The 13,073-nt window shown below is 27.1% G+C and overlaps 1 pseudogene; it reads left to right on the top strand.

Moving 5' to 3' along the window:
- The first annotated feature begins 10,578 nt into the window (after positions 1 to 10,578).
- LOC149566871 (uncharacterized) lies at positions 10,579 to 11,039 on the top strand (annotated as a pseudogene).
- The last annotated feature ends 2,034 nt before the right edge of the window (positions 11,040 to 13,073 follow it).

Genomic DNA, 13,073 nt, shown 5'->3' with positions numbered 1-13,073 from the left:
TCCTCACCAAACTTCCTCTAAATTAACTTTTCTTTATCTTTTTCATGCATGTTTATGAATTATTAAATAAGTTTATTTAATTTTCACTTGACTTCTCTATTTATTAATTTATTAAATTTTAATCTCATGTGCACTTTATACAATTAAAATATCTTTATTAAATTCACTTATTTTATCTTTTTAATTAATTTCTTATATTTTAATCTCATGCACACACCATGCAAACTTAAAACTTTTAATATATTAATATCTTTTCACTTTTAAATTTATTTTAGAATGTTTAATTGATAAAATATTTATTAACTCACATAATAATAGTATTTAGCATTTATTTAAAAATAAATTCTAAATATATTATTATTAAATTAAATAAATATTATCACGTTCTAAATTTATTCTTATAACTTTTATCTTCAAATTTAATTATTTTTATTTAATTAATTTTTTAATTAATTAAATTTAATTAAATACTAAAATATCATAATAATTTTTCATTAAATTAAATCATTAATTTAATCTTTTAATTAGACTTAATTAATATAAAATACACCGAAGACTCATAAAATAAAATATGAAAACCCATCATAGAAAGACACATACAAAATCAACTAAAGGGTTATAATCACAAATTAATTTCATCTAGTGCATTTGGAGGGTACACTACTTGGATACTTGTCTTAATTATCGAGGACAAATGGCTTAAAAGTTTGGGATTTGGATTCAAGAATTAATCTCCCCTCTCTTACCATTGAGATAATGCGATAGGGTATGCTCATCTTGGTAATTTAGGAAAGTCGATACCCAGTACCTGCAACTTGCGTAAAACCAATGCATGTACAAATACAATATTCTAAGCTAAACAAGTAATGATAGAAAGTGGTGCATCAAGTAGATCCCGACTAGTAGGTGACTATGACTCCCTTTCTTAACCACATCAAAAATATCATTCATAAAGAAAACAAACACACACACCATACACATGTAGTATGGGGTAAGTATCCATAAGAAAACACATATGATAATAAACCATCTAACTAATCATCATCAATAATTAAAAATATTATAATAATTATCATGCATACATGAAGTAAATAATACCAAGTAGTCTCGTTGTAAAATTAGCTAAACATGAAACAATATCTGATAATTTGAAAGATAGTGCTACTAATTATCAAGCATACAAAATGGCCTAAAAGAGTTTGAAACTGATAGCAAAATGCAAACTCGGGGTGGACACTACATACTAAGTCATTTAGATGACAAGAATGTAAAGAGGATTGGCCACTTTATGTGTTGGTTAAGTGTTGGTGGCCGTGTTATCCCTATCCATGTTCAAACTTTAGCTTTATAGACATCTTCCATTTTTTGTATCATTGTTCACACTAAAAAGTTTTTTTTTTTGTGCCATGGAAGAGGAAAAGGTTGTGAGATTGAAACTTATTCTTTGTTTGTACAACCATGCATTTAAAAATTCAAAAATCAAAATTTATAATGGACCCAAGTACATCTCTTTGCCTCTATCGAAGAAATTATGTAACTTTCTAGCAAAAAATTATCAACTATAACTTTGAATTTTTTTAATGCAAATGCGCAAGGATGACCCAAAATAGGATAGATATATTTTTCTTCATTGCAAAAAAAAGTTTGGAGAATAGAGAAAGGGTAGACAATTTTGATAACGTACTTGTGTTTTCTATAGTTAGGGTTAGTATTCAAAGTTACATTTAGGATTGGTGTTATTAGTAAGTTTAGGACTTAATATTTATTTATGATTAGATTTGCATCAAATTAGGATTCAACATTTGAGTTAGTATTTTAATTAAGGTTAAGATATAGGGTAAGGATTATGCGAAGGGTTTATTATTGGAGTAAGAATTATCTATTAAGATAATGGTTAATATTGGGCTTAGGCTTACGTTTAGTGTTAACATTAGAGATAGACCACTAATGAAGAGCCCCATATATCTCATGTAAAATATATTCAAAAGGGTTAGGGTTTTAAAATAGTAATATCATAATTAGTATTATTGTTGGAGTTAAGGCTCTAGATTAAGGTTGAGGATTATGATTAGGATTAAATTTTAAGCATAGTTGAAATTGTGGTAGACATTTAGTTTTAATATTAGAGATGGGGGCGTGATTAAGAACTCTATCCATCTAGTGTATGGATTTATTTAATGAGTGTCTTTTCATACAATAACATGTTACATAAGTTCAAATTTGAGAAATGTATATTTTATTTTCATTGTTTAAATTATGCTTTCCTAAAGTCCATATTTTCTTCCTAAAATTTAATTCAACTAATTAATCATTTATTTTTCTTAAGATTAAATTATATAAATATCTTTGTTTTTTTCTATTTTTATATTATCTTCATCAATCATAAAAATAATATATTATATGATTTTAACTATCAGTATTGTAGTTAAGGAAATATAGTTAAGTGAAGGGTAAACATTATTATATCATGCTTAGTATTATAGCTATTTAGGGTAAAGACTAGGGTTATCCCATTAGGGTTTAAAATCAATAATGTCACACTTAGTATTATTATTGGTCTTTGGGGTTGGCTATGGGATTAAGATAGCTTTTCAAATTATGAGTTTGTTTACATTTATATCATGGTTGTAATTATGATAGATATGTTGATTAAGAACCCTGTCCACTTGTGTTTATTTAATTAGTCTTGTTCAATTCTTACCAATACATTTAAAAAAAATTATATCTATGTGTTTTTCTTCAATTCATATAAATTTAGTTCTATCAATCAATCATTGTTGCTTCTTAAGCTTGAGTTCCATTTTATACACCTCAAGAAATTATTCACATATCTAATATTTTTTTCTTATTGTTTGTATTTACTTGGTCAATCATAAAAACTCCATGATAGTGTTTTCAACTATCAATATTATATCTAGGATTTAAGAAGGGTTTTAAGGTTTTAGTAAGGATTGAGGTTAGTGTAAGACTTTATATCATGATTCATATTACTATTATGATTTAGAGCTTTGGTTAGAGCTTAGATTTAAGGTTACATTTAGGATTTGTATTATCATTACAATTAAGATTTCAAATTTAGGTTATTTTAGATTAGTGTAATAAAAATTAGGATTATTTGCACAATAATGGATATCTGGTTTATTATTTTGGTATAGAGATAAGATTAGGATCGGCATAGAGATTAAGATTGTGACTAGGAAAAGTGTTAATGTCATGTTACTATTATAGTTATGGATAATGTTTTAAATTAAGGCTCAAGATAATTTTATGGTTATGGTAAGGGTTTATTATTAGTAATATTATTAGTATTATTATTGAGGATAGAGTGTGGGGTTAAGATAATTGCACATGTCTACTATTTTTTGTGTTTTCATTATAACATTTAGTTAGGCAATCAATTGTAGATGCTTTCAATTTTACCCACTTGAAAAAGTTGTGCTCATATATACTATTTTTATTTTTTGTATTTACTTTGTTAATCATGAAAAAACTCTATAATATGTTTTAAACCATCAATATAATCATTTTACTAAAGATTAAGGTTAATCATTATTCATGTTATTGTTACTATTAAGAGCTATAGTTAGGAATAATATTTAAGATTAAATTTATAAATTATATTATCATTGGGATGAGCGTCACATTAGAGTTCAGAATTTGAATTATGATTTATGGTTAAATTTGAGGATTATTTTTAGGATGATGGGTAGAAGGTTATTTTTTTTGTTAGAGTTAAGATGAGAACTAGAATAGAGGTTAGGATTATGATTAGGAAAATTGTTATTGTCATGGTTTGGGATTATTTTTTAGGGTAAGAATTATGCTAAGAATTTATTATTAGTAATATCATAATCATTGTTATTGAGAATAGATTGTAAAATTAAGATATTTACTATTTTATGTATTTTCAAAAATTAACAATAGTCATTTGATTTATGAATTCTATCTAAATTGTGAACTTTTTATTATATTATATTCTTTTCTTTATAAAACTAAGATAAATTTATATTATATTTTTTTTTTATCAAAATAAGTTCAATACATCAAAATTTGAATATTAGAAAATGTAAGAATCCTGATATATTTATTGAAATTAAGTATTACATAAGAGCAGAAGTCCAAATTGTCATATCCTCTTTTTAAGATATAATTTTAATAATAATTCGATAATACAATATTATTAACTAAATAATGATAATATAGTTAAATTAAAAATAATATTAAAATATAAAAACAAGAAATATTTTTTAATCTATATTATCAATGAAATGATATTTATTTTTTTAAATAAATAAATAAAATATTATAATGAACAAATAAACAAATAAAATTAAATACAATAGATAATATTGTAGAAAGTATGTTAGCTTTCTAAATAGAATTTAATAATAAATAATAATAAACACAAATAAGTAAGTAAATAAATAATATAACATAGAATAATATAAATCAACTAAATCTAATGAAAAGTCAAGAGATATTTAACAACTAGAAATGACTCCTTAAAATTAAGATATAAAAGAGGTGAGAATTTATTTAAGAGAGGGAAAGAAAGAAGAGGAGAAGTAGGAGTTCAAAAAGGAAAATTGGAAAATGAAAGTAATATGAAGAAAATAGAGAAGCAACTTTCTGAAAATATTCAATGGATGTGAACCTTTGAAAGGATCATAATTATCAATACTTGGGACTCTTTAAAAATATTTTAATTCTAAAATATTTGGAGTTTTTCAAATGATTTTAGTTATGAAGTTTTGTGACTTTTCGAAAGGATTATAATTATGAAGTGTTGTGATTTTTCAAAGAATTTTTATTATGAAAGGTTGTGATTCTCAGAAAAGAAGAAACAAAAAATTAAAAATCATTTTATCCTTTCCTTATAATTAGAAAAGGAAGAATTTTAGAAAGTAAATATAGAGTTGAGATAATCTATAAGGAATAATTCATTAAAGGGTCAACTAAGGATAGAGCCACATGGACCAATCAAAGAGGAAGGTAATAAATATATATTTGTGGGTTATATATATTTTAATTATGTTTATGAATTTATTTATATTAATGAATCATACTTGTGGATTATTTATACATATACATTATTAATATGTATATCTAAAGGTGGAATTCAAAATAGATAACAAACATGACTTAATGGTCAATAGTTTAATATCAAGATAGTCACTTTTTAGATTGATAAATAATCTAAAATAAATAATCTTAATGCTTGTTAAAAGGTTACTTGATCAATGAAATCTCTTATGTGGAGGGGATTTGATCATCATTTCTATAGTGGTAGTATCAGAGATGGGTTTAACCTCCCATTTGGCTCACATGATGAAGTAGATCACAAAGGCTGATACAATAGAAATGGACATATATTGTTGGTATTAGAGATGGGTGAAATGCCCATTTTGGCCAAACACTACCTAAAAGGATATGACCTTTATAATGTTGGTATGTGAGAAATTTTATTTCCATCTGACCAACACGCCTAAGGAAATATAATGGTAAGAATATTCTAATGGTGTTAACATATGCATATTTGAGCCTTAAGAGGTGTAGTCTAGAAAAGACAAATGAATAACTAAGTGTTAGGAAACCCAATCTAGAGACAATTTTAAGGTTTGGGTTTAGGCTAAAGGGTAGGAAAGTATACTAAGATTTGTTATATTATTAATATCCTAGCTTTTATTTTTGTAGGTTTTGTCAACTCTCATAGTAGGGACAATACACAAATTAACATTTAATTGTCACTAAAAACTAATGCACCGAACGAAAGCCAAAAGCATGTTATTCCAATTGAAAAACCTTTCCATAAACAAATAATGGGAAACTTTGATAGAAGTGAAAGAGCAATTGATTTTTTTGAAAAATTAAGGAAAAGCAACATGTAAGAGAACTAGAAATCTTGCTTGAGACAAATATAATAGAGAAGGTACAAATCTTCTAGAAAATATGAGCATCAAGATTTTGTTTTTTCTTGCCATTTTTACATAATAATATATTTGAATATAAATTTTTTTTCAAACTAATCATTTTATGAAATAAAATAAAATAATAATAATGGATATATTAATATAGAAGCTTATTGGTAGAGCACAAAGGATGCAAACATGTATATTAAGTCTAAGTTATGGTTGGTTTATGAAAATTATTTGTCAGTGTAGAAAGATTAAGAATCAGAACTTTAGAGGATTTTGAGAGAGTAATCAACAAAGTGGTTTGCAAAGGGGGCTTGAATGAATAATAATAGAGTGCACCAAATTTTTAGTGGGAGGTCATAGGATTTCTAGTTGGCTAAAGAAAAATATCCTGAATCATCAAGAGGTTGATAATAAAATTGTTTCTTATGTAATTTATGTATGATTTCCCTGGTTGAGGTTCAGATAGTCACTTTATTGCAACACATGGGCTTACATTCTCTTTATGTTAAAAATTTTGAACCTTATATATATTTATATATGTTAAAACAAACAAGTCTCTATTTCTCTCAAGAAGCTTGTCAAACATTTCCATCCTCTTGATATTAAACGAGTGTCTAATTGCCCCATATGAGGCTCAAAAGGTAATATTCCTTGTAGAATCTTGTTGTTGTACAAATATTAAAAAATAAATTTAATTGATCTCATCAAGCTAAAAGATATTTGTATTATGTCAATCATATCTTTGATGATACACAATACATATCTATATAATTTAACAGTTTTGTTTTTTCTAATAAGATATCGATTTTTTTGAATACTCTATAGCAACAAGTAAGAATTTCAAGAACACATCAAGTCTACAAATTGTCCAACAATGTGCAATTCTTTATTCTTTTAGTGTCATTATTTTTTAAGTAGCTTAAATATTTCACATTAATGATTAATTCTAAAGCTAACAATGTTAAATTATCATTGCTTTTTTTTTCTTTTTTTTTTCCAATTTCTTAGTATATAATGTTTAAGGGTAACCATTATTTTATTTCTCATAGAATCATTTTTCTCCTTTGCTCCATAATTTTTCAAAAACAAAATCCTTCAACAAAAGTTGCAGTTTCTTAAGTTCTCTAATTTGCTAGATAGTTGAACCCTTGTTATGAACTCTTATATCCCATATTTTGCTAGGGGTTAAATTGATGGGCTACTTGGAGCCATCTTCCTTTATATCTTTGGAATTTATTTAAACTCATCTAGTAAAAGTAGATTCCGTTAAAGGTGTCATTATATGAATTCTTTGATCTCATAAGAATATATGTTGATGATCATGACTTACTTTGATGAGGATAATGTTAGAAGACAAATTGAATCTATACATTTTTATATTTTTTTGATGTATTCTAGAACATAGGTGTTTAAGATGAAATGAAAATTTGTAATTGTCAAAAAAATTGAAAATTAATGAATTATTTTATTTCTTATGTTATTTAAATTGTTTTATATGAAATAGAACAAAAATATTGAGATGTTTTTTTATAGAATTATGAGGAAATTGTTTGTTTTTATACATAAGTCTATTTGAGCATCATTTTAACCATTCTATTTATTTTTATCAATTTGCGCCAATTCTATTCCTTCTATTAGATTTTACTATGTTAGATTATCTTGAGTTGGTTTGGTTATTTATCATATGAAGAAATATTAATGAGAAATGTACTTTCTTTGTGGTAGTATAGACACACATTACAATATTCTTACCCAAATGCTTTAGTGATGTAGACATTTGAAGTTAACTTCATAAATTTTTAATGTTTGTATACCATATCTTCTTTGTAATTAACACAATGATTTATAGTATTGATATCAACATTTTAATGTATCCAAGCCTATCATAGTGGAGATTTAAGAAAATAGTCAAAATATTCTTAAGTTCTTATTAATTCTATAATTTTATGGTTTAGTCAAAGTCTCTTTGGAATGCTAATTGAAATCTATTACTGAAGACAATGTATTTTTTCTTTTTGACTTATTTACACCCAATTTAATGTGTCATTGTAACAATATCTTTTGGTAATATTTTCAATGCTATTGAAGAGCATATTTTTAATTCCCACTTGTTCCCTCTGTCATAACAATATACTTGATCCATCTTCCATAATAGTCTTAAGAGTTAAATCCTTGCTAATAATTCATGTTGGTATCTATGTGTTTTCTTGTTTTGTTGCACATCATTTTCTTACAAGTGTGTGCTCTCCTAGTGATTTCATTTTGGGATGAAATTAGGTATATCTTATTTATTCTTTTCATCTCAATCTTTTTCCTTCTTGTAGGAATAAGACCAAATTGAAATACACATGTTCCTTAGATATACTTACGTATTTTATCTTCCATCATACATATAAGTAGTTGTCATTAGTTATCCTCGAGGAAAGGTATTGGGCTCTATTAAACCTAAGATTACCTTTACTAAAAACTATTATATAGTCAAAATTGAGTCAAAGTCAAAAGAGGAGGAATCCTTCAAAGTACATTACTACATAACATTGTGTCTTGAGTCTATTGAGTATTCAATGATCTTGAGTTGTTAGTCCATTGAGATAACTATATATATTTTCTCATAGCACACCTCCTACATTGACATCACTATCTAACCTTTCTATCTTTATATCATGAACATAGATGAAGCTTAAGCATACAAAGATATAGTTAAGCAAGTCATTGAATGTACAAATGTTGTCTTGCTTCCTACTGTACATGTTGTAGAGGGTCTCATAGTAGACTAAATATAAAATTCTACAAGATTCAACATAGAAGTTAAATTATGTGGGTCAAGATGGATTTAACAACAAAGGATTTTATAACTGGAATTGCAAGCCACTCACCTTATATGGAAAGAGCAGAGGTCATTACATTTTGCCATGCTTTAGTAAATGAGAATCTTTTCCATAGTGAATGAGAATCTTGTTCTAAAGAAACACTTATAGTTCAATTTAATTCTAAAAAGTTGTTAAATATGTTTAAATAATTTATCACTTCAGTGTAATTGTTTTAAGGTGGCTTAAACATCAAACATTAATGAATAATTCTAAAATAAATAATATTAAATTATAATTAATTATTTTTGCTGAATTTCTTTTTATATGATGTTTATAAATAGCTATTATTATTATTATTATTATTTTCTTCTTTGAGTTTAATATCCTTACTAGATTTTTAAAGAATTCCATACTTTTGCAAGAAAAAAAGAATTCCTTTTAGAAAAGCTATTGTTTCTTAACTTATATAAATTTCTAGAGAAACTTTATATCCCATCTTTTACTCATGTTATAGTCATGTGTTGCTTAGACCCATCTTCTTGACATTTATCTAAACATGTTTGTATTATCATGCCAATGTTTATATTAGTTTTTTGACCTTATAATTTTGATTGATTTTTATTCCTACATATTAGATTTTTAATTGAATTGTACTTATTAATTCATCATAAAAAACTAGGGAGTGACTAAAAATTATCTCTCTCTCTCTCTCTCTCTCTCTCTCTCTCTCTCTCTCTCTATATATATATATATATATATATATATATATATATATATATATAATTATGATTATATATTTTTTCTTTAAGTTTTGAAAGTTACTTTTGATTATTTGTAGAAATCTAAAAGTTCTTTTCATTATATATTATTGTTAAGTAAAATATTTCTTTAATGAAATGTTCTTTAAAGAAGTGCATCCATTTAAATATCGAATATGGCTTAACTCAATTTTGTGGAATTTTGTCAGATTTGAATTATGTATTGTTGAGTTTGTTGGCTGAAATGATGGTGAAGCTACCCTCTCGTCTCCCCTCCCCATTGGTAGGATACCTCCTAATTTTAGTCATCCATGGCCAAAAAACTACCATAGAGCCTACAGTCACTAATGACACTCTTGATCCTAATCAGATAAGGGCATTGAAATTTCTTGGAGTAACTATACTTCATGATTCATGCAATACTGATTGGCAAGAACAATTAATATGTGAGGACACTCCTAACCCTCTCAAGCACTTGGTATCATTAGAGCTACAATATTGCTCCCCAATTGTTATCCTCTCCATTTTTTCCTTAGCCACCTTGAGGTCTTTGCAACCTATTTATTTTGAAAATTATCCCATGATCACTACACCTTTCCTTGCTACATTAATAGAACCTCTCTCCAAATTTAGCAATATTGAAAGCTTAGGCTATATAGTTGACTATATAGATTTAATTGCACTTTCTATAACCAGGCTCAATGAGCTCCATATTCTGAAAGAGTTAACTATAAAAGATGTATTAGTAAATAGAATTGTCAGTGATTTGGAAGAAATCATCAAAAATATGAGTAACCTTAAAAAAAAACCATGTCAAATGTCAATATTAGTGACACCCACTCCAAATCATGGCTAGAAAACCTTGTAACTCTAAAAATATATTAGGTATGGTTGTTTGTATTTGTGGATGATTATAATGCATAACACATAAATGCTATTATTACTCTCATTGAGTTAATTTAATCATTCAGCAAAATACTTGTATAATTTTACTCTTTGTTCTTATTTTAGAGCATGATAGAGTGGTTCATTCCTCCTACTCTCTCCTCTCTCATTAAGTTACAATCATTGGATCTAAGCTCAAACTAACTTATGGAGAATATTCCAATTAGGTTTGAGAATCTTACATTACTGGCATACCTAGATCTTAGTAATAATCAATTGAATGATGTTCCTTTTTTTTTGCCAAATTTGAGGCACTTTGATATTTAGACCTCTGAAATAATAACTTCCACGAGGTCCTACCCTTCACTACAACTTTTTATTAAAACTTTCATATTTTCAGAGTTGGGGGTAACCTTGAGGTTTGTTTCAATGATAGTATTCTTTTAAATATAATGTTAGGAGGTGTCAATTTCTATAATATGGAAGGAAGATCCTTTATGATATATCATGAGAATGCTCCTAGTCCAACACTTATGGAGGGTGTAGTAGTATCCTTTCAAAACAAGAATGAGTCTAAAATAATTGTGTTGGTTGTTTCAATTTCTTTGGTCTCTTTAATTTATGTAATAATAGTTGTAGTAGTTGTCTCAAGATGGTTTTCCAATTAAAGATTAGAAAATGGAACACCATATTGGGACAACGACTGCAACTATTATTACCAAAATTAAAGATGAAAAGGCAATTAAAACAACCAACATAGTGCTTTTAGACTTATTTTTGTTCTAATGTGATACTGCTACACCCTCCATAGGTGATGGATGAGGAGCATTCTCATGATATATAATAAATGGTCTTCCTTCCATATCACATAAATTAACACCTCCTAACATTGTATCTATAAGAACATCATTGAAACAAAGCTCACGGTTAACCCCAACTCTAAAAGTATGAAGGTTTGAAACAAAAGTTGTAATGAAGGGTAGGACCCTATGAAAGTTGTTATTTTAGAGGTCCAAGTATTGTAGTCCCTCAACTTTGGCAACAAAAGAAGGAACAATGTCATTTAATTGATTATTGTTGAGATCTAGGTATGTCAGCAATGTGAGATTCTCAAACCCATCTAGAATATTCCCCATAATTCAATTTGAACTTATATCCAATGACTACAACTCATTGAGATATGAGAGTGTATGAGGAATGACCCCCTCTATCATGCTCTGAAACAAGAACAAAGAGTAAAATTATACAAGTGTTTCGCCGAATGATAAAATTAACTTAATGAGAGTAACAATAAAATTTATGTATTATACATTATAATCATCCACAAATACAAACATCCATACCTAAGATATTTCTAGAGTTGTAAGGTTTTCCATCTATGATTTAGGGAGGATGTCATTGATATTGACACTTGAGATGGTCAGTTGTTCAAGGTCTCTATTATTTTTGATGATTTCTTCCAAACTACTAACACTTCAATTTACTAATACATCTATTATAGTTGACTCCTTCCGACAATGGATTTTACTAAGCTAGGTACCAAAAAGAGAAAATAAGTCTTTATGGTTAATTGTGTGGCCTAAGCTTTCAATGTAGCTAAATATGGACACAGATTATATTAATGTAGTGGGGAGAGATGCAATGATCATGGGACAATTTGAAAAATAAATATATTTCAAGGTTCTCAAGATGGCTAAGGAAGAAATGGAGAGGATAACATTTGGGGAGCATTATTGTAGCTCTAAGGATAATAGGCACTTGAAAGGGTCAAGAGTGTTCTCACATATTAATCATTGTTGTCAACTGGTATTGCATGGATCATCAAGTACAATTACTCCAAGCAATTACAATGCCCTTATTTGATCAAGATCAAGAGTGCCATTGGTGACTCTAGGCTCTATGGAAAGTTTTTGGCATGACTAAAATTAGGAGGTATCTTATCAATGGGGAGGAGAGGTGATACTTGATTCATATCCAGGCGATGGAAATGTTTGAGATGCTTCTTTAGAGAAATGAAGACTTGATTTAATATATATACAAGATTCAAACCTTATAACATAAAGAGAATGTATTAATTATTTAAAATTATGATCTAATGATCCCATTATGCAAGAAAACTTTCATGGCATATTTTCAAAAGAATATAGATAAGTTAGAGGTAAAATATTCTAATGATTTGAAATATCTATCAAATATAATGTGGATTCATTGTAGTTCTATATTGTATTAATCATTTTGTTTTATTTTCATGGCATAGACTTTGAAAGTATTCATCTTTTATTTTTACTTTCACTCAATTTTTTCCTATCTTAATACATGCACTCTAATGATTTTTAATATCTTACAAAACATTATTGTTAGAGTAGGAGTTAGCTTAGTGTTGATTAAAATTTTCATCATATTTATAGTCATTTCCTTGTCTTTTACAATCGTTTTCACAGAATCAAAAGTAGTTGGGTTTAAGTCTAGTATGTTGCTATATTTTGGGTGAATGAAGAGCATTTGAACAAATTGGACTCTTGTTATGTGCTTTCAATTGTATATTCTTATATCTTCTCTAATTTTTTATTTTTTATTTTTTTATGGTAACAATGAGATATAGAGGTTTGAACTCAAGAAGCAACACATAAAGTTGTGTTTGTGTTCTATCTATACCAACAATTATAATAAGAAAACATTTGGCTTGTCACGAATTCAAATGG

Source organism: Cupressus sempervirens, chromosome 3 (genome assembly GCF_028749045.1).
Source record: "Cupressus sempervirens isolate cs-2001-9-10 chromosome 3, ASM2874904v1, whole genome shotgun sequence".
Classification (NCBI taxonomy): domain Eukaryota; kingdom Viridiplantae; phylum Streptophyta; class Pinopsida; order Cupressales; family Cupressaceae; genus Cupressus; species Cupressus sempervirens.
The sequence above is the reverse complement of the archived record's forward strand: the minus strand, read 5'-3'. Positions and strand labels throughout refer to the sequence as shown.